The sequence below is a fragment of the Ceratotherium simum genome, chromosome 16 (genome assembly GCF_057802395.1).
Source record: "Ceratotherium simum simum isolate JZ-2026a chromosome 16, ASM5780239v1, whole genome shotgun sequence".
NCBI lineage: Eukaryota > Metazoa > Chordata > Mammalia > Perissodactyla > Rhinocerotidae > Ceratotherium > Ceratotherium simum.
In genome coordinates, this window is record NC_141915.1 from 42,247,814 (window position 1) to 42,274,754 (window position 26,941).

The following is a 26,941-nucleotide window of genomic DNA, read 5'->3' on the forward strand; positions in this document are numbered from 1 at the left end:
GCAGGTTGGCCCCTGGTTTCATCTTCACAGCACATTTATTGTCATATAAACTAATTCTAAAAATATTTAGATGAAAACCAACAATAATAAGAGGAAGAGAAAGGCACTTGACTGTCTCAATAATTAAATGCTCGAAGGAGGAAGTGAGTTCTTGTTTGCATCTGTTCCTCTCTCATTTCCCTCTTACTCCCCTCCTACCCTAGAAAGAACAGGGATCAGGTGGGGAGGTGCTTGGGGTGGAGGAGGGGGGGCTGGGCTGAATTGGGGGAAATATTTCCAACCCTCTGAGCCAGTCCTCAAGCCAGAGGAGGGATTTTCAGGGTGAATCTGCCAAGATTGTGCCCTCTTCCTTCTCATCTCCCTTTCTGAGCCCCGCTTCTGCCTCCCCTGTGCACACTGCCTCTCCCAACCCACCTCTGACCTCAGACTTCCCTCCAGCTCTAGGATTCTATTCCACATCCCACTCCACCCCTTCCAGTCTGGATTTTAACTCATATTGGCCCTCAGGGAACTTCCCATGCTGTCACCTGATTATAGCCACTTGCACATTTGCATTTTTATAATTTTATTTATTTATTTATTTTTTCCCCCAAAGCCCCAGTAGAAAGTTGTATGTCAAAGCCCCAGTAGATAGTTGTATGTCATAGCTGCACATCCTTCCAGTTGCTGTATGTGGGACGCGGTCTCAGCATGGCCGGAGAAGCCCGGGATCCGAACCTGGGCTGCCAGCAGCAGAGCGCGCGCACTTAACCACTAAGCCACGGGGCCGGCCCACACATTTCCATTTTTAAATAAAGCTTGTTATCATTCAAGACCCAGAATCTTTTGTTGTGGAAGGAACAAAGTATAGTTAGAAGCAGGGCCAGGTAAGTCCTCTGAACACCAGCTTGCATTATTTATTAGGTGCGCAAATGTGGTCTAGTTGCTCTCTCTCTCTCTGATCAGTTTCCTCACCTGCCAAGTAAAGGTAATAATATCTCCATCCTAGACATGTTGTGATGATTAAAGGAAATAATCCATGACACACAGAGGGTTCAATAAATGGAGGCTTTTTTTTGTGTGTGTGTGAGGAAGATCAGCCCTGAGCTAACATCCATGCTAATCCTCCTCTTTTTGCTGAGGAAGACCAGCCCTGAGCTAACATCTATTGCCAATCCTCCTCCTTTTTTTTCCCCAAGGCCCCAGTAGATAGTTGTACGTCATAGTTGCACATCCGTCTAGTTGCTGTATGTGGGACGAGGCCTCAGCATGGCCGGACAAGTGGTGCGTAGCTGTGCGCCCCCAGGCCTAGCCGGGGCCGCCAGTAGTGGAGCACATGCACTTAACCACTAAGCCACGGGGCCGGCCCCGAGGCTTTTACTATTATAGTGTTTCACGAATTTAAGATGTCATCGATTGTGAGAGGCAACATTATTTTATGTACCCCTAAGAAAGAAAGGAAGGAGCCAGCCTGGTGGCATAACGGTTAAGTTCACGCGCTCTGCTTTGGCAGCCCGGGAATCGCAGGTTCCATCCCAGGTGTGAACCAATGCACCGCTTATCAAGCCATGCTGTGGCAGGTGTCCCACACATAAAGTAGAGGAAGATGGGCACGGATGTTAGCCCAGGGCCAACCTTCCTCAGCAAAAAAGAGGAGGATTGGCAAGGGGTGTTAGCTCAGGACTAATCCTCGTCACAAAAAAAAAACAAAGAAAAAAAGGAAGGAAGACGCGCTGCCACGTAAATAGCGACAGTGATTTCTCCTGGCACCCAATGTGAAATGAATCCTGGTTTTTGAGATGTAAAGATATGAAAAAAATGTGTGTCTTGGAATGGGTGAAATCAGGCACCATCATGGAGTGTGACTACTTGAGAGGCTCTCAACAGGGAGCTTGGGCTCTAAGCCTCGGTCTGTGAGACACCTGGATGACCCCGAACATTTCCTTTCGGAATCTTGATTTCCCTGTCAGCCAGGTAAGCGCAGGATGGATGACTTCCGGGCTGCTGAGAAGCCCTGACACACTGAGAGGCGGGGCTGCCTTTGCTGCCCCCTGCTGGCCCTGATGCCGCAAAGAAAAAATCGGGTCTTAGCGGAGATGATGACACAGCGCCCCTAGGGGTGGTGAAGCGAAGGTGAAGGAGCGGGGTGGCCCCCAACCGGGTTCGTAGCTTAAACACCCCGCCAGGCTCCCCACATTGCGCCCCATTAGCCAGGTTTCCAGCTTCTCGGATCAGATCTCCAACACACTTGAGTCTGTCTTGGAAAGGTTTGGTTAACTCAAATGTCCTTTTTGAAGCTCAGTTTTCTCATTTGTTAAATGGGGATCATAAACCCTGACCCACTTTCCTCACAAAGTAGAGGGAATAAGGATCCACCGATAGGAGCCAGCCTGGTGGCGCAGTGGTTAAGTGCGCATGCTCCACTCCAGTGGCCCAGCGTTCCCAGGCCTGGATCCTGGGTGCAGACCAGCACACTGCTTGTCAAGTCATGCTGTGGTGGTGTCCCATGTAAAGTAGAGGAAGATGGGCATGGATGTTAGCCCAGGGCCAATCTTCCCCAGCAAAAAGAGGAGGATTGGCAACAGATGTTAGCTCAGGGCTAATCTTCCTCAGCAAAAGAAAAGAAAACCATTTCTCTGTCTTTCACCACCAGAAGATTCTAGAAACTGCTTTGCAGACTCTCCTCAGGGAATTAGAAGGTAAGGGTGAGAGAAGAGTGGTGAGAAATTGGGTTTCAGGTATTGGTAGTGAGAGTTGAGATCCTGAAAAATAGAATATTTGCTGCTTCTCTCTGCCCCAGTCTCTCTCCTTCAGTCATCCAGTCCTGTAGGAGAACGCTTCTCAAACCTTAACGTGCACATGCATTCCAGTAGCTTCTGATTCAGTAGGTCTGAAGCCTGTGGTTCTGCGTTTCTAACATGTTCCCAGTTGATGCCAATGCTGCTGGTGTGGGGACCACACTTTGAGCAGCAAGGCTGTGGCAAAATGTCCACCTTGAATCCTTTTAAAAAGAAGGCATATGTAACCCTGACTTTGCTGGCTGTTGCTAGAGAAAACAATCTCCTCTCCCCATTGCAAAGTCAGACAGACTGACCTAGTTCTGTTGCTAGTCACAGGACGAAAGCTTTTGTTTTGTAACTGGGGAAAAGGAGAAGGAAGGAGAGAGAAGAATTGAGAGGGAGAGGGAGGGGTCAGAGAGAAGGGAGAGGAGGTCAGAGAAAAGAAAATAGTATGTCTCTCCAACCAGGTCTCTTCAACTAGTTGTGGGAGCTGATGTGATGAAAAGAACCTAATGGAGCTGTCCAAGAGGACAGGGTAAAAATTGAGATGAACGCAGGGCTGCTGCAGGGCCAGGAAAAACAGACACAGTAGGGCCTGGGCTTGACGAGGCTTCCTTCCCAGCTGGCGGGGGACCTAGCAGCCCTCTGATGCCCGAGGACAGAACATTTAGGAGCACCTGGAGTTGGCAGCCTTGGCATGGGCAGACATTCTCTGGTTGTGCACAGGCTCCCCTGGCAGCTTTGTGAACAGTGGATATGGTTGAGTGGCGGCCAGAGGAGGAATGGAAGAACGTGACAGATGCCCCTTGCCGACCACAGGGACAAAGGCATGTTCACCTGTGTGATCCCAGGACCCACACAGTGACAGGCACAGAGTAGGTGTGATGCCGAAGAATCAGTTGAATCAAAAATTTTAAAAAGTTAAGATATCAGAAGATTTTTTTAAGTCCAGAAATAGACAAAAATATATGTGTGAGGACTTTTTTATGTGCTAGAGGTGGCATCTGAAATTGATGATTAGATGGGCTATTCCATATATGATAATATGGGGACAACTGAGAAGCCATCCAGAAAAAATAAAATCAGATCTATACCTGAATTCATATACTAGGATAAATACGAAGTGGGTTAGAGATAGAAATGCAAAAAGATCAATAATTCAGAGAATAATGGGCAAAGGATAGGAAATTCACAGAATTTCCTCAGTTCACAGAGAAGAAAATAATAGTGGATCTTTAGCACATGAAAAGATACACAACTTTGCTCACAGTATGAGATACCACTGGATATTAGGCCAAAGTTTGACAACATGATGGTTGGCAAGGCTGTGGGAAGCAGGCATGGCTGAGAAGGCTAGCTATGCTCTTCAAGTCTCTCTCCCTGGCCTATCACTCCCAACACCCTCGCAGTGATGGTAACTGGGTCCATAGTGAGACTGTAGGACACCCGGATTGTAGCTCACCAGACAGCCCCACCCTGGGGTTGCCCTAACTTTTGCAAGCACTTTCGTCTGTGCACATTGATGTGAGCCAGCTGAGGGGGACTGACTCACATTAACCAAACTCACAAGAAGTTGGTGCATGAACAGGGATGCTAAATCAGTAGTTTACAATGGGAGTTACTCCTTTGCGAGGACAGAACATGCATATCTGCAATCCAAGTTACCTCGTTCTAAAGATAAAATACCTAGGAAACTAAATTAGTGAGCACAAGATGGCCCGATACATGTGGAATTGAGCAGAAAGGTAGTGAAATACAGTGAGGGTCATAATAATTACCACAAGCCAGGAGGTTTGCTAATCACTTTCTATTTGTACAAATCACATTATTTTTTTTTTTTTTAAGATTTTATTTATTTATTTTTCCCCCCAAAGCCCCAGTAGATAGTTGTGTGTCACAGCTGCACATCCTTCTAGTTGCTGTATGTGGGACGCGGCCTCAGCATGGCCGGAGAAGCAGCGCGTCGGTGCGAGCCCGGGATCCGAACCCGGGTCGCCAGCAGCAGAGCGCGCGCACTTAACCACCAAGCCACGGGGCCGGCCCAAATCACATTATTTAATATTCATTCATTTATTCAGCCAAAATATACTAAATGTCTAGTACATGCCGGGCACTGTTCTTAGCGCTAGAGATATAAACGTGGACAAAATAGACAAAGATTCTTGCTCTAGAGTTTACACGCTGTTAGGTGAAAGGCAATAAACAAATAAATGTACAAAATGTCAGGTGATATGTGCTATGGAGTAAAATAAAGCCAGGTAAGGGAGAACAGGAGCGGGTGGATGAGGGAAGATTAAGCACAGGACTATATGCCAGCTGTTAATATTTTCATTTTCTAGATGAAGAGGCTAAGCTACAGAGAAGTGACTTGCCTGAGATATTTTTCAGGCAAGTGTTTGGTTCTTAAGGTATACTATGTGCCAAACATATCTCATTCCTAATAATTATGTCTAATAATTTCTCATTTCATTATCTCCAATTTACAGATAACATGTCAAAGGCAGAAGGGTTACGCAAGGAGGCCACGCCATGCACTAGGTCACACAGTAATTAAGAGGTCAACATGGGTTAGTCCAGGTCTTCCAAGTCCACCTGCACCAGAAGGCTGCGTTCCTGCCTCTCTGCAGACAAAAGACCTGTGTGTCAGGCTCAGCAACACTTGGTCTCACAGTGGGCTCGACACAAGAACAGCTTTTCTTTTAGTGCCCTTTTCTAGGCCCCATGCTCTCGCCTTCACAGGCAGATCCAGCCTCTTCCACTAACTAGCTGTGTAGTCTTGGGCAAGTTGGTTAACCTCTCTGTCTCAGCTGCTCCATCTGTAGGTAAACTCTGCAAGTTTGACAAGAGGAGAGCACTTAGCACAAAGCCTGGCCCAAACAATAAATGTTTCCTATTGTATTGTCTACAGGCAATACAGTTGTTCAGTTGCTTCAGTGTCACAGCCACGACCCCTTCACGGGAACCTTGTCGGACACCAGAACCCACATTCTAGACTACTAAACTGAGGTCGCCTCATTAGTTCCTTTTATGATCCCTCAACCCCAGAAGGTAGGCATTAAAGTTTCCACTTTTCAACTGGGGAAACTGAGGCTCGGGAGATTAAGGAGTTTGCCCAAGGGCCCTGTCAACAGGGTAAGACAGGGGTGCTGACAACCAGGGAGGCAGTCCTCGCAGGGCTCGACCTTAGGTTCCAACTGCTCTCTGTGGGCCCTGATAGGCGACTCCAGACCGGCGCTTCTAGGCTCTCAGCCCTTGGCTGGGTCTTCAGCATGGACCGGGCCAGCTCGTGGGACCCTACTGTCCTCAGAGTGATGACCACAGGGCTTTCTTCAGAACTCTGACCGAGAGGTCTGCTCCAACTCCCTATCACTCCACTGATCCCTCTGTGCACCCACCCGCAATTCCCTTTGGTTCTGTCTTTCCCCAAGAGCTTATACCCATGAAGAGCTCATCCCAGACTAGCTTCCGCTCACACGGGCAGAGGTCCTCCTGAGGAGGCGGAGAACGACCCGTGCAGCCACGCCTACCTGCGAGGGAAGGGCGGGGCATGCAAATTAGAAATGGGCAAGGCACAAAATCGGATATAAAAATTCACTTAAAATTTTTTCACTTAAAAAGGTAGAGAATTGGGCCAGCCCCCTGGCTTAGCAGTTAAGTGCGCGCGCTCCGCTGCTGGCGGCCCCGGTTCGGATCCCGGGTGCGCTCCGCTGCTGGCGGCCCCGGTTCAGATCCCAGGTGCGCACCAAGGCACCGCTTGTCCCGCCATGCTGAGGCTGCGTCCCACATACAGCAACTAAAAGGATGAGCAACTATGACATACAACTATCTACTGGGGCTTTGGGGGAAAAAATTAAAAAAAAAGAAGATAGAGAACTAGGGCTGGCCTGTGGCTTAGCGGTTAAGTGTGCAGGCTCCGCTACTGGGGGCCCCCGTTCGGATCCTGGGTGCACACCGTCGCACCCCTTGTCCGGCCATGCTGAGGCGGCATCCCACATACAGCAACTAGAAGGATGTGCAACTATGACATACAGCTATCTACTGGGGCTTTGGGGAAAAAAAGGAGGAGGATTGGCAATAGATGTTAGCTCAGAGCCGGTCTTCCTCAGCAAAAAGAGGAGGATTAGCACGGATGTTAGCTCAGGGCTGATCTTCCTCACACACACACAAAAAAAGGTAGAGAACTTAAAATTCGGCACAAGAGTCTAATGCATGAGTGGCAAGATACTAAGCAATGAGATCTGGACTGAGCTGGACACGGCTCACCTTGAGTTAAATTAGGTGACAGGCGGCAGGTGACGGCAAGGACAGGGTGAGAGGTTTTATTTTTGGCCTTTGGCTAAGATCGAGTGTAGTATCTGTTCTTATCGGTTTAATATCTGTATACGGCCTCTATCCGAGAACAACATATTAAATGGGTTTTGGGGTAAGGAGAGGGAATAAGAGCTTGCTCTGTCCACTTCATGCATCCACCTGGTACTGCAGTATCTCCAAGAAGGGTGCACCCCCTAGGGGAAATAATCAAAGTTTGAAAAACAGACGTTGACTTCTATGTTTAGATAGGAATGCTAGTGTGGACGTGTTTCACGGTTACTGTTAGTGTTTTGCTAAAGTGACTTTTTTTGTGTGTGTGTGAGGCGATCAGCCCTGTGCTAACATCTGCCAATCCTCCTCTTTTTTTGCTGAGGAAGACTGGCTCTGGGCTAACATCCGTGCCCATCTTCCTCCACTTTATACGGGATGCCGCCACAGCATGGCTTGCCAAGCAGTGCGTTGGTGCGCGCCCAGGATCCGAACCGGCGAACCCCGGGCCGCCGCAGCAGAGCGCACGCACTTAACCGCTTGCGCCACCGGGCCGGCCCCTAAAGTAACTTTTAAGGCCAGTCAACGTTCTAGTTTACATCATGAACAGTAATGGTCTGCTATACGGTAAGTGTGTAACTCCAGTCTGATGCTACCGGCTGTTTTTTTGTATCTCGGTCTGAGGATGTAGTTCAGTTACTCTAAAGGCGTTCTGAGAAGCATTGTGAGTTCATCAACACAAAACATTAGGACTTGATCTGCGCTCAGCACCAGAAGCTGACATGATGAACCTCGTACTGTGTTATCGTTTTCTCCAGACAACACCAATTCTACCGTGTCAGTTGCCCGTGCCTTGTCACCATCACTGTTTCTTATCTTTTCTTTCACTTCTTCCCAGCTGCTGAAATCCTGCCTGTCCTCCAAGAATTCCCTCTCTCTTCTGCTCGACTCAGGAGCTCAGGAGCAGAGGTGAAGTGCTTAATACTCGCAGTACCACAGCATCCCCTCCCCCAGGCAGAGATATCCACCCCACGTGCGCACTCCCTCTACCAGGGTCTACTCGAGAGATGCTGACAAGTCTTCCTCATTTATCTTTCCTAATTCAGTGTTCAAACCTGTGTGAACCTGGAATCCCATAAAACAACCTAAACCCATTACCCCTGTTGATCTTCACAGTAGCCGTGCACGAGAGACTGGTGTTGTCTGCATTTTATAGGTGAAGAAAGCTCCAAAGGGTTCAATGACTTGTCTAAGGTCACACATAGCCAGTAAGAGGCTGAGCAAAGATCTGTGTGAATCCAGTGCCTGGGCCCCTCACCACTTAGCTATCTATCCTCTTTCATCAGGGAGACATCCGTAGCAGTTATTCCAGAATTGCTGGTCAGGGTACCAGCCAGCAGCACATGCCACCCTCCCCACACACACACTCCACACCCACCAGCCCCAAGGGCCACCCTTGGTCAAATAGATAAAGACGGAATTCTTCTTCACTCCATTGGATGTTTATTGACATTCATACTGTGTGCTCTGCATGAGCCAGAGAGACTACAGGGATATAGAGGATGTGCAGGCCTCAGGGCCTGGCCTCAGAGGGCTTACTCTCTAGTGAGAGAAACAAGACTGGCCACTGACCCAGAACATTGGGCCCTGGTAAATCATAAGACAACCACTTGTAGGACTTCAGAGGAGGGAGAGATAGTGCCAACCAGAAGCTTCTGGAAAGGTTTCTAGAAGTTAATTAGTCCTATGTAGGATTGGTGAAGAGGGGACAGGACTGGGTGGCATCTTCCCAGTCATTGCAGCCTGATACAGTCTGGGCAGCCCTGAAGAGGAGGAGATGTCACAAAGGGGCAGGGTGACCAAAAGGATAACAGTGATTACCTGCAGGGAGGTAGGTAAAATTGAAGGAGGGAAGGGGGATCAAAGGAGAATGAAATTGTAACTTTAATATTGCCATTTTTTACAAGGAGGCTGGATTCTTGCATTTCTTATGTAATTAACGTTTTTAAAGGCTATATATGAGGGGGATTGGAAAAAGGGGAGGGGAAGTCATTGCCAGGCAGGAGGGCCTAGCTCCTGCCCACCAGCTTCCCATCCGTTTTGCAGCAGCCTGCCTTGCCACCTCCTTCCTCCCCTCCCTGCTACAAAACCAGCCACCTGGTTTCCCCAGCGATGCAGGGAGCCTCCCCGAATCCCTGAAGAGATCAGGACCTTAGGAAATTCGTTTGTTACACCACCGTGTTGGAGGTGGCAGATTGCAGCAGGAGCTAAGGCACAGAGGCAGAGCTGAGCCCGGTGAGTTAGGAGAGGGCAAGACAGAGCAGGCCAAGAGGTTGGGAACCACTACCCTGCCGAGTGGCCACTGCATGCCAGGCTCTGGTCTAGGAACTTTGAATACTTTTCCTTTTTTAATACACAGCTCAACCCAGGAAGTAAGTACGGTTATTCTAAAGAGAAGAAACCGAAGCACAGAAAGGTTAGGTAATTTGTCCAAGGTCACCCAGCTAGAAATTGGCCAAACTTGGCTTTGAACAAATGTTACAATGGCTGTGAAACCAAAAACACACAGAAACTGAAAACACCCAGATTGTCTCCTGTTTCTTCCACAATCTTTCAAACCTCTTTAACATTTCTCCTATATTTCCTGGGCCTCACACCCAAGACAGAAATTGTCACTTGATTATCTGATAAAGGAGATGACACTGGCAATCCCACCCCACCCTGCATCTTTTATGTTTTCCAGGGAAGGTGTTGATGAACAAATGGGGAGGAGGAGGTGGGGCAGGGAGCAGGGAAGGAGGAGGTGGGGAGGGAAGGAGTGCAGCACCAGGCTGTGGGCCTACCCCAGTGCGTCTCCTTTAAATGGGAACTCCAGTCCCCACCCCCACCCGACCCCAGCCCTGGTCCCAGAGAGCCTTCCTCTATTAATGACCATTTTCTTTCCTGGCAGCCTCACCTCTGCAGCCCTTTCTCTCCACAAGATCGCAGCCCAGCACCTAGTGCACTGGGGCATTTGCTGCTGAGGAGAACATTCGAACATTCATACACTGAACCATCACATACGGAGTGCCTGCTAGGTGCGAGGCTCCGCTCTAAGTTCTGAACATACAGCCCCGAGTGAGATGGATAAGGACCTGCCCTCACGGAGTGTACCTTATAGTGGGGGGTGGGGAGAGACAGGCAGCGAATAAAGACGATAATTTCAGACGGTGATGCATGCCATCAAGGAAATAAAGCAGGGAGGTGTGCTGGAGAGTGACTGGGGGAAGGGAATTACTTCAGATTGGAGGGGAGGTGCTCAGGAAGCCCTCTCCAGTTGGTGACATTAGAGCCAAGGTTTAAGTGACAAGGAGTCAGGTAAGCATTCCAGACAGAAGGACAGACTAGCTGGGACCTACCTGCTTTCTCCTGTTGGCTCCCCACCTGGATGGATGCTGTGTCTTTGCTCCCCCTCAGAGCTGTCTCCCCCTGCAGACTGAGTCCTGAGCCCAGGAGCTGGTTCTTCCCATCTACAGCTCGGCAGTGCCCAGCCCCGGGCTGGGACACAGCAGGCAGTCAGGAGACCTTTCATGAATTCATGAGTGCACGGTGCAATGATTAAATGTACTCGGGGGGGGGTGGGGGGGGGTTCCCTGAGTGTGGGAACCAAACATCCACCATAGTCTAGGAGTTTCCTGGTCTGCAGTCCCTGCGCCCTTGGGGGTTCTGTTGATACTGGGTTGGCCAGGAATGTCTATAAAATGTTGCATTTCTAGGCAAGGTCTCGGTAGTATTGCACCCTCGGGGGAAGGAGGGACTTCTTGGAGGAGAAAAACAGAGGCCAGTGGTGGGGATGCCACTGGAGAGAGAGGCTCCCTCAAGGGCCTGGCAGGCTCAGCCCTGGGCTGAGAGTCAGCATGAGTCCTGTCCCTCACTGGTAGAATGGCTTGGAAAAGTCACTTCCCCCCCGGGGAGCCTCGTGTCCTCAGTTTGTGAGAAGAGGCTTTGATGTTTCCAGGTCCTGTCCCCCACGACAGTCCATGCTGTGGAGTAGCGGGGGGCAGGGGTGGATGGAGCTCACCTAGGAAGTGGCTGAGGACATCCTTGTCTCCACAGCGTCCTAGCCAAGTACCTGTCTGGGCGCACAAGTGAAGGGAGGAGAGGAGGCTGCAGGAGTGGGGGTGGGGAGGGGGAGGGGATGCCAAGGAGCAGCTTCAGCTTAAGAATTGCAAAGACTCATTTTTCAAATCTCAGCTTTGTCTCCTCAAGAATAAAATGGAGAAAACACAACCTACTTCTTAGAATGAGTGTGGAAAAAAATGTGTGTGAAAGGGTCCCCTAAGTACCCTTCTCCTCTACTAGGGGCCCTTTCAGAGGCAACCCTCCCAAAACGAAGTCCCAGGGCCCAACTAAGGGCTGGAAAGCAGCAGATGCTGCCCCCTGGTGGATGTTCTTGTCACTGCCTGATTCCTGAAGAAAAGTGGAGCGGGAGGTGGGGGTTGAGTTATACAGGTTCCTTGGCCTCCTTCTGGAGTCTTCCTTTCAGACAGGGCCTTTCGTACAGTTTGGGGTTGCGAATGGAAAATCTACCCTCTTCAAGTGTTTTGTGGAGCCGAGATCCGATTTAAACGTTATTTGAGCAGAAAATCTAAATTCAATCACATTTCCCATACTTTCACTGAGGGCCTAATAATCGGTGCAGGGAAGGCCGAGGCAGGAGGAGGCTGCACGGCCGGGACGGTTATGAAGAGCTCAGGTGCAGGCACGTTGTGGTGTCTGCGGGGACAGATCCACGTGGGGACGGATGTCCAGCGTCCATTTGCACAGGAGCCTGGCGCTCGGCGGAGGCCCTGGCTGGAGGAGGGGACTTGGGTGGTCATCGAGAAACAGCAACAGGAGCCCCGGGAGGGTGACAGTGCCCGGGGAGCAATGGCGAGGGAGGCAGAGAGGCGGAGCAAGGGGAGAGCCAGCCCAGCTCCTCAGGGAACAGGATGAGCGCCCGGGTATCCAAGCTGCTGGGCTCCCCGGAGCGTTCACACCAGGCGCCAATCCCCAGTGGCCATATATACTCCATTCAGTCTTTTTTATTTGATAGGAGATTTCTCTGCCAAGTCACCCGTGTTGTCTCGCATACATTGAGAGGGAATATAGCTTCCAATAGTGGTTCTCAAACTTGAGAGTACATCAGAATCATCTGGAGGACTTGCTAAAACACAGATTTCTGGGCCCCACTTCCAGAATTTCTAATTTGGTCAGTCTTGGACTCATGGGCCCAAGAATGTGCTTTTCTAACAAGTTCTCAGGTGATACCGATGCTGCTGGTCTGGGGACCACACTGAGGGCCACTGGCTCTGAAGATGACTTCCAGTCCTGGCTTTAACATTTCCCAGTGAGCCCTTGGGCAAATTACTTCTCTCTCCCAGCCTCAACCTCTACATCTGTAAAATGGGATGATCATACTTATCTCATAGGGTTGTCATGAGAATTAAATAAGGTAAAATGCGTGCAGTACTCAGCAAAGGGCTTGGCATATCCAAAGTCCTCTATACAGGGTAGCTGTTATTATAATGATGTTAAATGAGTTTATCTCAACCAATAACAAAAACATCGGCCCAGGAAACCAGTGTAATGTGGAATCTCTTCCTCACATAACGTACAAAGTGACATGTACAAATTGACCCCCGACTGCCATTTCTTTTCCAATGTATGTGACTTAAAGCCTTGCTTCTCAATCTTTGATATACACACGAATCCCTTGTGGACCTTATTAAAATGCAGATTCAGGTTGAGTGGGTGTTATGGACTGAACTGTGTTCCCCCTGAAGTTCATATATTGAAGCCCTACCCCACAACGTGATGGTATTTGGAGGTAAGGGCTTTGGGAGGTAATTAGGTTTAGATGAGGTCTTGAGGGTGGGGCGCTCATGGTGGGTTTAGTCCCCTTAGAAGAAGAAGCCCCAGAGAACTTGCTCTCTCTCCACCACATGGGGACACAGTGAGAAGGCAGCCATCCACAAGCCGAGAAGAGGGAGCTCACCAGAACCCGACCACGCTGGCACCCTGATCTGGGACTTCCAGCCTCCAGAACTCTGAGAAAATACATTTGTGTTGTTGAAGGCCCCAGTCCATAGTACTTTCTTATGGCGGCCATAGCAAACTAAGACAGTAGGTCTGGCCTCGTGCCCGCCACTCTGCATTTCTAACCAGCTCCCAGGCGACATAAAACGTAGATGCTGCTGGGCTGGCCCTGTGGCGTAGCGGCTAAGTGCGCACGATCCGCTGCTGGCAGCCCAGGGTTGGGATCCCTAGCGTGCACCAACGCACCGCTTGTCAGGCTATGCTGTGGCGGCGTCCCACATAAAATGGAGGAAGATGGGCATGGATGTTAGCCCAGGGCTGATCTTCCTCACACACACACAAAAATGTAGATACTGCTGTTCACAGACCACACTTTGAGCCTCCAGGGTTGAGAGCAGATTACTAGAAAGTTACTCTAAAGGTGTACATTTTCCCTGACGATGAGTACTTTATTATTTGTGTGTGTGTGTGTGTGTGAGGAAGATTAGCCCTGAGCTGACATCCGATGCCAATCCTCCTTTTTGCTGAGGAAGATCGGCCCTGGACTAACATCCGTGCCCATCTTCCTCTACTTTATATGGGACGCCGCCACAGCATGGCTTGACAAGCGGTGCATCGGTGCGCGCCCGGGATCCGGGCCTGCAACCCCCGGGCCGCGGGAAGCGGAGCGCACACACTTAACCGCTACGCCACCGGGCCGGCCCTGACGATGGATGAGTACTTTAAACATTCTCCTGCAAATCGACAACAGAGAGCTGTTATCATCATCCCAAGCCCCTAACAGGTCAGCAAGCCACTCTTAGATACAGAAAGGAATGAGCCGAGGGTTTGGGGAGACCTTTGGAAGCATCGTGGGAGATGAGGCAGCCTCTCCGAGCTGGATTTCCCCTCTGAGGAATGGGCATGCAAACACTTCCCAAGCGCGTTGTAAAGATTAAATGAGACCGTCACCACCAATGTGCCACAGAGTACCCGGCTCACACACAGAGACACAAAACAACTGTCAGAGAGCAGATCTGAGCCCCATGAACAGTCTCTTGGCCTCTGAGTGGGAACTCCTTGGTTCAAGTCTCATGTCGGCCTCCTGCACCCAGAGGCCGGGCAGACTTCCCCGGTCAGGGAGCCAGGGGCCTGCACCAAGCCCAGCTGGGAGGATAAGAATGAGCGTGGGGCACGAGGGATGGGACAAACTCTATCTTGGTGTAGTTTTCATTTAATTTTGTATGTCTGCTTAAGAACCACTTTTTATTTTCATGAACTGTCTGTGCCTGGCCTGTCCCCATGTTTTCCCTACTGGATGGTTGGTCTTTTATAATTGTTTCCAGGAACTCTTTATATGTTGGAAAGAAAAGTACTTTTTCTGTGGTTCGGGTTGCAAATATTCTTAATTTATTTGTCTCGTCATTAACCACCTGTAACGTGATGTGACACACCTGGGCAGGTGCTGGGAACACAGATGAGCCAGATGCCGTCCTTGCCTTCAGGGAGTGTCCAACCCAGGATGGGGACTAAGACACCTGCCCAAATGGCCAGAAGGCCAGGCAGGACAAGGAGGAGGCCGGTGAGAGATGAACAGACGGTTGGGGTGTTCAGACCATAGCGACCCCCTTCTCAGGGACACCAAATCATGAGCAGAAGATGGTCTGGGACACACAGACGTGAGCAGAGATCACGGGATGGGGAGGCCTGAAGAGTCATGTCAGGGGCAGGCTAAGCACATCATATATTGTCTCATTTGACCCTCGTTCACTCATTCAACAAATATTTATCAAGTGCCATGTATGTGCCGAGCACTGTCCTAGGTGCCGGGATAGAGGGGCAAACAGAATCTCTACCGTCGAGGTGAGGAGCAAACAGACCAACAATGTAGGCATATTTGTGACTGTAACCATATAGCTACGTGCCTGTATGTCTGTGTCTATGCCTGTATCTACGCCACGTGATGATCACGGGCGTCCGCAATGACGAGGCAGCTGGCGGGAACAGAAAGCCAGGTAAAGTGGGCTGTGCAGCAGGAATGCCCCAGGTGGGCGGGGGAAGACTGTTCACAACACTGTAAAGTGGATATTATCTCTAGCCTACAGATGAGAAGTGACTTTTCCTCGAGTGCACTTGTTAAGAGATTCCTATATGCCTGTCATTTCCACAGGTAGCTTCACAAATACCCTAATCAGAGAGGCGTTATCATTACGCCCATTCCATAGTTTAAAAAAACTGAGGCCTCACAAGGTTAACGGGCTGCTTGAGTTCCAATCCTGACCTTGCTTCATATTAGCTGTGTGACCTTAGGCAAGTTGCTCAGCCTCTGAGCTTCAGTCTATGACAGTGCTTTCCACTAGAAATATGTAAGTCACGTATGTAACTGTTAATTTTCTAGTAGCCACATAAAATAATAAAATAAAGAGAAACAGGTGAAGTTAAGTTGCGTATTTTAAGTCACTATATCCAAATATCACTTCTATGTGTAACCAATATTTTAAAAAATTGAGATATTTTACAATTTGTATACTGTGTCTTCAAAATCTCATGCGTATTTTCACTTACAGCACATCTCAATCAATCACATTCATAGGACTGACCACGTTTTTTTTTTTTTTTTTTTTTTTGGTGAGGCAGACTGGCCCTGAGCTAACATCCGTTGCCAATCTTCCTCTATTTTGTATAGGGGATGCCACCACAGCATGGCTTGATGAGCGGCATGTAGGTTCGAGCCCAGGATCCCAACTGGGAACCCCGAGCCACCAAAGTGGAGTGCATAAACTTAACAACTACGCCACCGGGCCGGCCTCGGACTGACCATGTTTCCAGCGCTCCAGAGGTGCATGTGGCCAGTGGCTGTGACAGCTCAGGTCAATAGGAGGGGGTTGATGATAACAGGTGGGGATCAGAGTGGAGTAATGTGAGTGAGGCACTTGCCTTGGCAACAAAATTTAAGGGAACACCAAAAAAACCCGGTAATCAAGATAAATATCTTATAATCAAGAGAAGATAGGGGCCGGCCCGGTGTCTTAGCGGTTAAGTGCGCTCGCTCCGCTGCTGGCGGCCCATGGTTTGGATCCCAGCGCGCACCGGCGCTTTCCGCTTCTCCGGCCATGCTGAGGCCGAGTCCCACACACAGCAACTAGAAGGACGTGCAACTATGACATACCACTATCTACTGCGGCTTTGGGGAAGGAAAAAAAAAGGAGGAGGATTGGCAATAGATGTTAGCTCAGAGCCGGTCTTCCTCAGCAAAAAGAGGATTAGCACGGATGTTAGCTCAGGGCTGATCTTCCTCACACACACACACACACACACACACAAAAGGTTCAAGAGAAGATAAATTGTGGGGCTGGCCTGGTGGCGTACCGGTTAAGTTCGCGCACTCTGCTTTGGCGGCCTGGGGTTCACAGGTTCAAATCCGGGTGCGCACCGACGCACCACCCGTCAAGTCACGCTGTGGAAGCGTCCCACATACAAAATAGAGGTAAATGGGCACAGATGTTAGCTCAGAGCCAGTCTTCCTGAGCAAAACAAAAAGAGGAAGATTGGCAACAGACCTTAGCTCAGGGCCAAACTTGCTCACCAAAAAGAAAAGAGAGAGACAGAAGATAAATTGTATGAAAATATTATTTATCTTGGTTACTGAAGAGTTTTGGGGGGGGCACTCCCTTAAATTTTCCCCCCAGGGCGAGTGTCTCACCGGCCTCCACCTAGTCCCGGCCCTGGATAATAATAAAAAACAATACCCACCTCTCAGGGGCCTTGAGCGAAACAAATGAGATCATACAGGAGAGGGCGCTCTGCCCAGGGGCCGGCATGGGGAGGGCTCAGGCAGCACCCACCGCCAGGCTCCCCAAGCTGCAGGGTGAAATGAGCGATGGGGTTCCAGTCCTACATCCACGATACCGTCTAGTTTTTCTGAGATCAAATGAAAGAAATATCAACTCCCCAACTAAACTGAAGTTGTCTTAGGAAGGAGGATGGGAAAGGCTGACTGGGCAGCCGGCAGTCTTTGCCACGGGGGGAAACTTGATCCCAACTTTGCCAGAGGCCTTAACGCATTGACGGGCCTTGATGCCCAGAGCCTCCCTGGCAGTCACCTCTCCTCTCTGGTGTCCTGCCACCCCTGGCCGGATCTTCCCTTCTTCACCCCCGCATCGGCTCTTCTGACTCAGTCCGTTTTGCGCATCTTTTATTCACTCAGCAAACATTTGCTGAGCATCTCCTACACGCCGGCTACGGGACTAGTGCTGGGATACAGAGATAACTACCGACGAGGGTCACCGCACTCGATGATCTCAGATTTCAGTGGGGGAGATTTTCAGTGCCCGAAAAGGGCGGTGAGGGCGTACCGAAAATGAATGACGGGGTGGGAGGAAATACATAGGAGGGCCGCCAAGGAGACTGGGGATGGGGTGCGGAAGGGCGCTCAAGGAAGGCTTTCTGGAGGAAGCGACACCCAAGCCGAGTCCAGAGCCTCTGCGTAAGTAGCCAGGTGAGGAAGAGGTGTAGGGAAACGACGTCCCCGGCAGAGGGCGCTTTGTGCACGAAGACCGGGATACGATCCCTCCGCAGACGCACCGACAGACGCAGGCGCCGGAGTCGGGGAGAATGCATCGGGCTGCCCCGCCCGGCCTCCCCGGCCCCTGACACGCCTCCTCCCTGCTCCCCACTGTCCGCCCCCTGCCTTCCGCCTGGCAGGCAGGCTGCCCTCCCCGCTCCGGGAAGCCCCCTCCAGACCTTCGGCTCCCTGAGTCAGAAAGAGCCCCTCATGCGACACCTACCAAGCTCGTCTTTCCGCCCGCGGACACCCCATTTAACGCGATACAGCCTGGGCCTTTCCAGTGAACACGTCTTGCGACCCTGTCTTTCTTCGGGAAGCTCTCCGCCGACAGCTCCTTCTCAGAGGCCCTCTTGCCGCCCACCCCTCCTCCCTTGGTTCTGTCCTTTCGCCCCAGGAGCACAAGAGAGGAGCCGGGCTCCGCCCAGCTTCACCCGGAGGCGCGCAGAGGCGGCCCGGAAGGCACGGTCGGCCCGCCGTAGCCACGCCTCCTCGGGCGGGAAGAGGCGGGGCATGCAGATTAGAAATGGCGCGTCAGTCCCAGGGCGACAGGCAACAACAGGTATATAAGTTTTCTTTAAAAAGATGGGGAATAAAAGGTCTGCACCAGAGCCGACTGTCTGGCGATTGCCATCGTCCAGTCAAAGGAGCAAAGGAAGTGAGACCCGGACTGAGCGGGACGCGGCTCACCGTGAGCTGAATATGGGTGACAGGCGGCCGGCGACGGCGAGGCCAGGGTGACAGGCATCGCTTCTCGGCCTTTTGGCTAAGATCAAGTGTAGTATCTGTTCTTATCAGTTTAATATCTGATACGTCCTCTATCCGAGGACAATATATTAAATGGATTTTTGGAGCAGGGAGATGGAATAGGAGCTTGCTCCGTCCACTCCACGCATCGACCTGGTATTGCAGTACTTCCAGGAACGGTGCACCCCCCTCGGGGGAATACATGAGGGTTAAACAGTAGATCTGAGACAGTTTTTCTGCTGCCTGATTGCTGGTTTGTTTCGGTTGCGTTCTTCACTCTTCACGAGTTTGTCGAAACGCCTTTAACGGTTATGCTTTTGTGCTAGTGAGACGGAGAATTGCGTGTGAGAGTTGCTTGTCGAACTACTATGCAGCTTTCAGTGAGGTATGCCTTGTTTCTTCCCGCTTGAGACAGTAGTCCTGACAGCGTTTACGAACAGGAAACAGGCATCGTATCAAGGCTCTCCGTCAGGACTCGATTCTTCTTCACTTCTCGAAACTGATGCTGAGAGGACCACTTTCATTACACTATTTCCTCCAGTCGCCACAAAAATTAAGGCTTGCATCTCTCCCCGCCTTAGCTCCTCACCTTTTCTGATCTTTTCTTTTACTTCTCCCCGACTTCTGAAATACTGTCCCTTTCCCCCAAATTTCTTCGCTTGCTGAATCCTGGCTCTCTCCGGAGAACATGGTTTCCCTACAGCCTTTACAGGGGGAACCAAGGAGAGGTCAGTACCATTGAAGGAAGTCTTATCACTTATAGTTGCCAACACAAGGGGGCACGCCACGCCACATAGGGAAGCATTCCTGGAGGCAGCAGAGGTTTCAGAAAGCATGGCCTTTACTGTCCTTTGGAGGAGGAGGGCAGGGGAGGAACGGGCGGGGCGGGGCGGGGGAGGAATGGGCGAGGCGGGGCAGGCAAGTCTGAACGAGTTTAGGACTAGATAGCTGGAATATAGTTCAGGGGGCTCTGGGCTATAGGGGTGGTCTCCAGTTGTCAGGGACCTGGCCCTGGGGTGATAGAGGGCAGGGGAAATACGGGCTAGACAAGTGAGAGTAAATAAAGGCCGGGGTTGCGGACACGGGCTTTGGATTGGTTGGTTTGCACATGAAAGGCGGGCTCCCAGGCAAGGATGTTGCCATCTCTAGGAATTAGCTAGCCCTGGAGGGGCAGTCTCTTCCAGGCTGGCAGGCCCTCAAGATGTCAAAGCGTCATAAAATATAGAAAATTTAAAACCATGATGAATACAGTTGATAATAATTGTATTTGACCTTTCTAATCCAGGGGTAGAGGGCGGAAAGGCACAGAGGATACGGGTAGAAGCTTTCGACTGGAGAAGAGAGTGGGAGATACATGTCTACCACCAAGGCATCCCCCAACGTGGTCAGATTCCTGAATGAAGGGTATCAATTAGGGTGCATCCACTCAGGGAATATTTATTGAGTGATGGCCGTGTGCTGAGACGTGGTGACAGGGGCATAGGCATGACAAAGACAGGCCCCTGCTCTGAGAAAGTTTATAGTCTCTGAGGGAGAGAACAGAGCCGTCAATCATTATGGATCCATGATAATTTCCTAATCTGAAATTCCTGAAAACCATTTCCTTTCATGAGTTGCCCACACTCGTTTGTCAGCAAAAGATACCCTCGACTGACGCAAGGCATTAGTTTCTATTTATCCTGCCCAATGATATAAAGAGAGCCCAGAAATTGATAAGAAACAGCTGAACACCCAAGAGAAAACGGGCAAAAGACAGATACGTAATAGATAACTGTATAAGTTTTGGAGTTGGGGAAGGCCTTCTGTGACTCAAAATCCAGAAGCCCAAGTTTTAGAAAAAGATTGATATACTTGAGTTACAGATCTAAATTCTCTGCAGAACACAAAACATCATATGCGAAGCAAAGGCGAATGAAAAACTGAGAAAAACATTGCAAATATACCACAGAAAAGCATAATCACCAATGACATGTCGAGCTCCTAGAAATTGACAAGAAACAGCCCAACACCCAATGGGAAACGAGCAAGGGATGAAGAGTTCACAGGGGAAAAGAAACACAAAGGTATACGCTGAGGTCTTCCCCCCAAGGCGACCTTACCTCTCTGCGCCTCTCTCTGTCCTCTCGGGTCTCTGGACCAAGGGGCCTAGGCCCCCCGAGGCTCCCACAGACTCTCGTGTCGATCCACTCCCTCTGGCGCATCCCACGGAGGGGGCCAGATTTGTAACAGCTAGGTCTTAAGGTAGCATGAGGGAAGCCATCTTAGGGAAAGGAAGCAATATTGTAACTGTGATCCTGACTCACTAGTCTCTAAGAATACATTCTAGCCTGCACGTAGCCTCGTAGCCTCGATGATTAAGCACCTCTCGCTTTTGCAAAATACGTGATCTGCTAGTTCTATGGCTTTTGCTTACCTATATCTCCCAGCTGTGATAAGACAATGACTTTGTTCTCTGAGTCCCCCGGGAACACGACGACCTCCAGAAGGAAAAACTCTGTGTTGGTACCCATCACAGATGACAGAAGAAGAGAGAGAATGTGGCACCTTGAAGTTCGTCACACCAGATTGGTCAATATCCTAAACCCCCTCCTTCCCTGCCCATTTCCCTATATAACTGCCTCAAGATTCTGTATGATTTTAAGATGGTTCTTTAGGACACTAGTCCACCATCTTCCGATTATGCCAGCGAATCGTATGAACTTTCCTTTCTCAACCACCGACGCGTTTGCAATTGATCAGCGCTGGATTGCAGCGAGCAGAATGAGCCCCTTTGGCTCGGTTACAGATGAGCTGGGGGGCCTGGCACACCAGATGGCTCCATGAGACACACACACTCCTGTGCCCCCCAGTCAGAGAGGGAAGTAAACGCTCCGGTGAAACAGGGCAGCACGGTGTTCAGGGGCTCCTGCTGTCCAGGGCGGGCTGGGATGTCCCCTCCAAAGCAGAGGCAAGTTGCTTCCCCTTTGTGGCCCCGACCACTGAGAAGGAAGCCCAGGGCCCCGTGAGCCTCTTCAGGTTCTGGAAGCAACGCTATTCCACACCTGGAAGTACTGCTTGGGCTCATACACCAGGTGTTTGAGCAAAAGACCTTCAGCTTGGAGTTGAGCCCAGAGCACAGAAGGGCTGTGAAGCCCTGCAAGTGCAGTGGGGCAGCCCTGCTGCTTGGGCCACAGGACCCAGCGGCCCCTATCATGTTGGGGACAGGGTGCATGTCAGCCAGGGAAGAGATGCTGTGTGGAGTTTATGGCCAGCCACAGTGGAGGATCACAACTGGGGCCCTCGGGGTTCCAGAACCAGGCCACACCCCCTACCGAAGAGACTTCTCCACCTTCTGAAAAGCGAGCCAGGGCTCGCTAGGAGAAACAGGCCTTGGTAGAGATGGACGTTGACCGCGGGACAGTCAGAGACCACGGGCCCCGGACTGTCCATCAGGCCTCCAGGTTGTGACGTCGGGGGTGGGCGGGGCCAGCAGCTGCGGCAGGCCTTCCTAAGGTGCACGTGGCAGATCAGGATAGAGCCTGAGCAGGAGGAGAGGCCTGAGAAAGAGGCACTGGACAACCGACAGACGGAATGACCCTGCCAGCCTTTGTCGCTGGTCACCCCAGGCCTGGCACGATGGGCATGTGAACGGTGGGGCCACGATGGTGGCCACGGAGGCCACACAGGGGCCCCATACTCCTTCCTGGGGACCTGAATCCCGAGCGCGAGCACGAGCGCGGTGGGGGTGGAGGGCCCGGCCATTTCTCCCTGGCGTCCGGATGCGGGGCTCCTCCGGGGGCCTTCTTTGTTTCTGAACCTCCCTTGACTGGCCCAGCCTTGGTCAGACTGCAGGGTTCTGAGGCTCTCCCTGCCCACCCCTGCTTCCCCCTTCTCTATCTTTCAAAGCATTAAGGCCCCACCCCAGTCAACCGTTTATACTCCTCACTCTGTCTCAGTGACTTCTTCCCAGAGGACCCAACTCTTCCTCACCCTGTGACTCCGACTCCAAAAGTCAACTTTTTCTTTGTTTTTGTTTTTGAGGAAGATTGGCCCTGCGGTAACATCTGTTGCCAATCTCCCTCTTTTTGCTTCTTTTGTCTCCCCAAAGCCGCATGATGCGTAGTTGTGTATCCTAGTTGTCGAGTTGTGGCTCTTCTATGTGGGACACCGCCTCAGCATGGCTTGATGGCGGTGAGTAGGTCAGCGCCCAGGAAGGATCCGAATCCGAGAACCCGGGCTGCCAAAGCGGAAAGCATGCACTTAACAGCTACACCACCAGGCCGGCCCCCAAGTCAACTTTTGACCGAAATCGAACCACCCAATAAAATATGGGCAAAGATCACACAGCTCACAGGAAAGGTAATAAACGTGGTTTTCACGTAGGAAAAGATGTACCACCTAACTATAAAGAGAGAAATGCATACTAAAATGGCACTGAGATATAATTTATAACCTGTGAGTTTGGCAAAACCCCAAGAGCCTGATAATGTTACGGATACATACCTAGGTTCTTTACCCGCCACACAAGAGGGCCAAATAAAACTGGAACACCGGGCTTCACGGCAAGGAAAGAGTTTTTATTTCGGGTGGCGTCAGCCGGGAGGCGAGAGCTCTCAGATTTTTCCCATCTCCCCGAAAGATGGGAGGCAACGGGGTTTTAAAGGTTGTGACGGATGTGGCTGCTTGTAGGGAGGGGGAGCCTGTGGCCTTGCTGGTCTGCGCTTTCCCATCAGCCTGCGTTTGGCCTTGTGAGGCTGCTGGCAGGGAGGAGGACGCCGAGATAAGGGAATCACAGGTGGGTGTCCTTCAACTGTCTCCGCGGTGGATGGTGGATTCTGGTGCCGGGGAGTCAAGGAGTTGGGGTCTGAGAAGCTCTAGCTTCTTGATATTTTCTGGATATCAGTTTTCCTGTAACAAACCTCAAGAACTGGTAATTAGCCCAAACTTCAGTGTGAGCCCAGCTTGAGGCCACCTGGGCTTTTAACAATGTGTAACTTCTATCTGCCTTGTGAAGTTGAGGGATCTGAAGGTCTGAAAAACTGGTATTTACAGATGAATGTAACTTAGAGAAGCAGGGAAAGAGGATGGGTGCTTTTGGTTTGAACCTCAGATATGCTGGGTTTAATGTGGGGCAACTGATATCAGGGCCGGCATCAATAACATACTGGGGTGGCCAGGCTGCAGAAACAGGAACCGCTTGAGAAGTCTCGGGGTGCTCCCAGAGTCCCCATCCTGAGCTGTGGCTCCCGGAGTCCTCTGGGGCGGCGGTACCAGGGACCGTGAGGGTGCAATACCTTAGCGAAGGCACGAGGCGCCTGGGCGAGGCCTGGTGCCGACCGAGCTTTGCGGGCACAACTGTCTGTGCTTGAGTTGATCTGAGCAGGCCTGGTGGGGAGGGGACTGACTGGAGTGAACCAGACTCACGGGAGGCCCGTGCGCCGCATCTAGAAGGCGAACTGAGACCAACGGGAGACGCTCCTTTGCAGGGAACGTACTTGTCTGAGGGTCCAGATACCTGGGAAACCACAAAGTGACCACCGAAGAGCATGGAGCCAAGCAGAGAGGTCTTGGATTGCAGAGGCCCAAAGAGTCACCATCATAAGCACATGCCTGGCGCTGGGTAAGCAAGGTTGACAGATTATCTCATTTAATCCCGATCCATTCACTCATCCATTCCACAAATATTTAGGTGCTGGGTGCTGGTCTGAGTACGGGGGACAGAGCAGTGGAAAAAGCAGTCCGAGTGGGATCTTCTGGTGGCTGGGGGGAGGCAGGGGTACAGACACGGCACATGTATACCATGTCCGGAGGGTCGAAGGTCTGAACCTCCAGCTATAAAATGGGTGAGTCGTGGGGATTTACTGTAATGGCACGGCGACCATAGTCAATCCTATTGTGTTGCATATTAGAAAGTTGCTAAGAGAGTACACTTAAACGTTCTCTTCACGAGGAATAAAAATTTGTAGCTTTGCATGGTGACAGATGGTAACTAGACTCACGGCGGAGATCATTTCGCAGTGGATACTGACATCGAATTGTTATGTTGTACACCTGAAACTAATACGATGTTATATGTCAATGATACCCCCATTAAAAAAACCCACAACACCCGCATTTCGATTGCCCAGATAATCTCCTTCTACTCAATTCGATTCACTAAACGTCCTCCATTGGCAAGAAACAAACAAACAAACAAACAAACAGACACGTCAGGGGCTGGCACGCGCTACCGGGCAACTCAAAACCAGGTTGAGGCCCGAGGGGCGCCCCGGGGCCGGGGTCAGGAGGGCGGTTGCTCAAAACAGTCCCCAGGTTGGGTTTTACTGGGACCTGGTTCCAGCGAGGAGATGGAGGTTCAGAGAAGCGACCGGCAGAGACGCTGCTTCTGCCTCGTGGCTGGCATCTCCACCCTCAGAGCTGATCTGTCGGGAAGGTGACTGACTTCCTCAGGCTCCCGCTAACCCCGGCGCGGCGCTGAGAACCAGTGAGAGAGATCACGCCTGCCCACGGGAGAGGGAAAGCCCGGCCCGCAGAGTCACAGAGCCTAGAGCCGGGGCACCGTCGGGCAGGGACGTGACGGCGGATGTCACCCGCCCTTAGCAAAATCACCCTGTTGCGGGCCTCGCGCCAGCCGACCCATGTGTGTCCGACCAGCAACCCTTCTCCGCTCCACGGTCGGCTCCCTGCTCTTATGGCTTCCCTCTTGTAGACCCCATCCGTTAGCGGGGCCTGGGCTCCAGGCGCGAGCGGTGTCCTGGGACCGGGTGAGGCCCGCAGGTCGGCTGCCTGCTAGCTGTGTGACACCGGACAGGTTTTCTCAACCTCTCTGGCCTCGGTGGCCACGTTTGCGAAATGAGCTGATAACAGCTTCAACCCGCTCTAGGGTCTCGAGGATCCAAACGGGTTAAAACATACCAGAGGACGCAGCGCAGTGCCGGTAGCGGCCCGGTGTGCCCGCGGTGCCTTCCCCGCAGGGCTGACAGAACTGATGAGTCAGTGGGTCTGGGGCCGACCGCCCCCAGCCTCACAGACCCTACAGCTCACTACAGGCTTTGCGGAGAACCGAGGGAAGAAACAGACGCCCGCCCGGGGAAGCTGGGGGTCTCAGTCACGGAGGCTGGGGAGGAAGACGGGGCGGAGACCGGCGCCGGCACAGTCACGGCGGCCCTTGCCTCCGCCGTAGTTCGCTCCCCGCCCAAGGTCGGGGTCCTGCCTAGAGGCCCCGGGCCGACGCGCCTCTCCCGGATGCACCGCGATGACCCCGCGGCCTTTCTTCCGGAGCGCGCGGACCGCTCTGGTCCCACAGCTCCCTTCCACAGACGCCCTCCCGCCGCCCAGCCCCAGCGCCCCTGCTGCCGTCCGGGAGCCGGGACGTGGGCGGCGGGCTGCGGCGGAGCTCCGAGCGCGGAGCCGCGGAGGCCCCGAGGCCCGGGGCGAAGCGCGACCGCGGTGACCACGCCCCCGGGCGGCGAGGGGCGGGGCATGCAAAGAGCGCCTCGTCCTCCCGGGAAGGACGGCGGGGAGCCGAGGGGCAGGTGAAAATGGACGGAATGTGGAGGATAAGTGCGGCGGCACCGCGTCTGGAGTCCACCACAGGCTAGGGAGCCAAGGCTGCGGACTGAGCGGGACGCAGCTCACCGTGAGCTGAATATGGGTGACAGGCGGCCGGCGACGGCGAGGCCAGAGTGACAGGCATCGCTTCTCGGCCTTTTGGCTAAGATCAAGTGTAGTATCTGTTCTTATCAGTTTAATATCTGATACGTCCTCTATCCGAGGACAATATATTAAATGGATTTTTAGAGCAGGGAGATGGAATAGGAGCTTGCTCCGTCCACTCCACGCATCGACCTGGTATTGCAGTACTTCCAGGAACGGTGCACCCCCTCGGGGGCAAAAAGCGGTGACACAAATGACAGACTGACTGGCTTGAGAAGTTTACTTTTTCTCTGCTGCTTCCACTTTTTTCCGCTTGTTCTAGTTGTAGTTGTTGGGTTTCTGTAGAGAGCCACACGCAACGCTGTTTCTGTGGGCGAGTCCTTTTTCCCACTTAGTTTCGCATTTTTGTAACGGAGATCTTTTCGCTTTCTTAAGTTCTCGCTCAGGTTATCGGAAGGAAGGAAGCTTTAAGAGTACCGGCTGCTGTATATTGCGGGTGGGGTTGGCAACAGGACCTCATCTGTAGGTTAACTTTATTTTTATTTTTTATTTTATTTTTTGTGAGATCAACCCTGAGCTAACATCCACTGCCAATCCTCCTCCTTTTTTTCCCCAAAGCCCCAGTAGATAGGTGTATGTCACAGTTGCACTAGCCTTCTAGTTGCTGTATGTGGGTCGCGGCCTCAGCATGGCCAGAGAAGCGGTGCGTCGGGGCGCGCCCGGGATCCGGGCCTGGGCCGCCAGTAGCGGAGCGCGTGCACTTAACCGCTAAGCCGCGGGGCCGGCCCTGTAGGCTAAGTTTAAAGCTAAATTTCTTTCTACTTTTCAAATGCTGCGAGGAGAGAGAGAGAGAGAGAGAGCGAGCTTGTGTCTGGCTCCCTTGGTAGTGACGTCTGCGTAC

General features: G+C 51.7%; 3 non-coding genes across 3 annotated transcripts; all 3 read left to right on the plus strand.

Moving 5' to 3' along the window:
• The first annotated feature begins 7,076 nt into the window (after nucleotides 1-7,076).
• On the plus strand, nucleotides 7,077-7,266 carry LOC147915028 (U2 spliceosomal RNA). Its single transcript, XR_015554853.1, has one exon. It is a non-coding gene; the product is annotated as a U2 spliceosomal RNA (small nuclear RNA).
• An 11,138-nt stretch (nucleotides 7,267-18,404) lies between these two features.
• Nucleotides 18,405-18,595, plus strand: LOC147915029 (U2 spliceosomal RNA). The gene has a single exon (XR_015554841.1). It is a non-coding gene; the product is annotated as a U2 spliceosomal RNA (small nuclear RNA).
• A 7,483-nt stretch (nucleotides 18,596-26,078) lies between these two features.
• On the plus strand, nucleotides 26,079-26,269 carry LOC147915030 (U2 spliceosomal RNA). The gene has a single exon (XR_015554844.1). It is a non-coding gene; the product is annotated as a U2 spliceosomal RNA (small nuclear RNA).
• The last annotated feature ends 672 nt before the right edge of the window (nucleotides 26,270-26,941 follow it).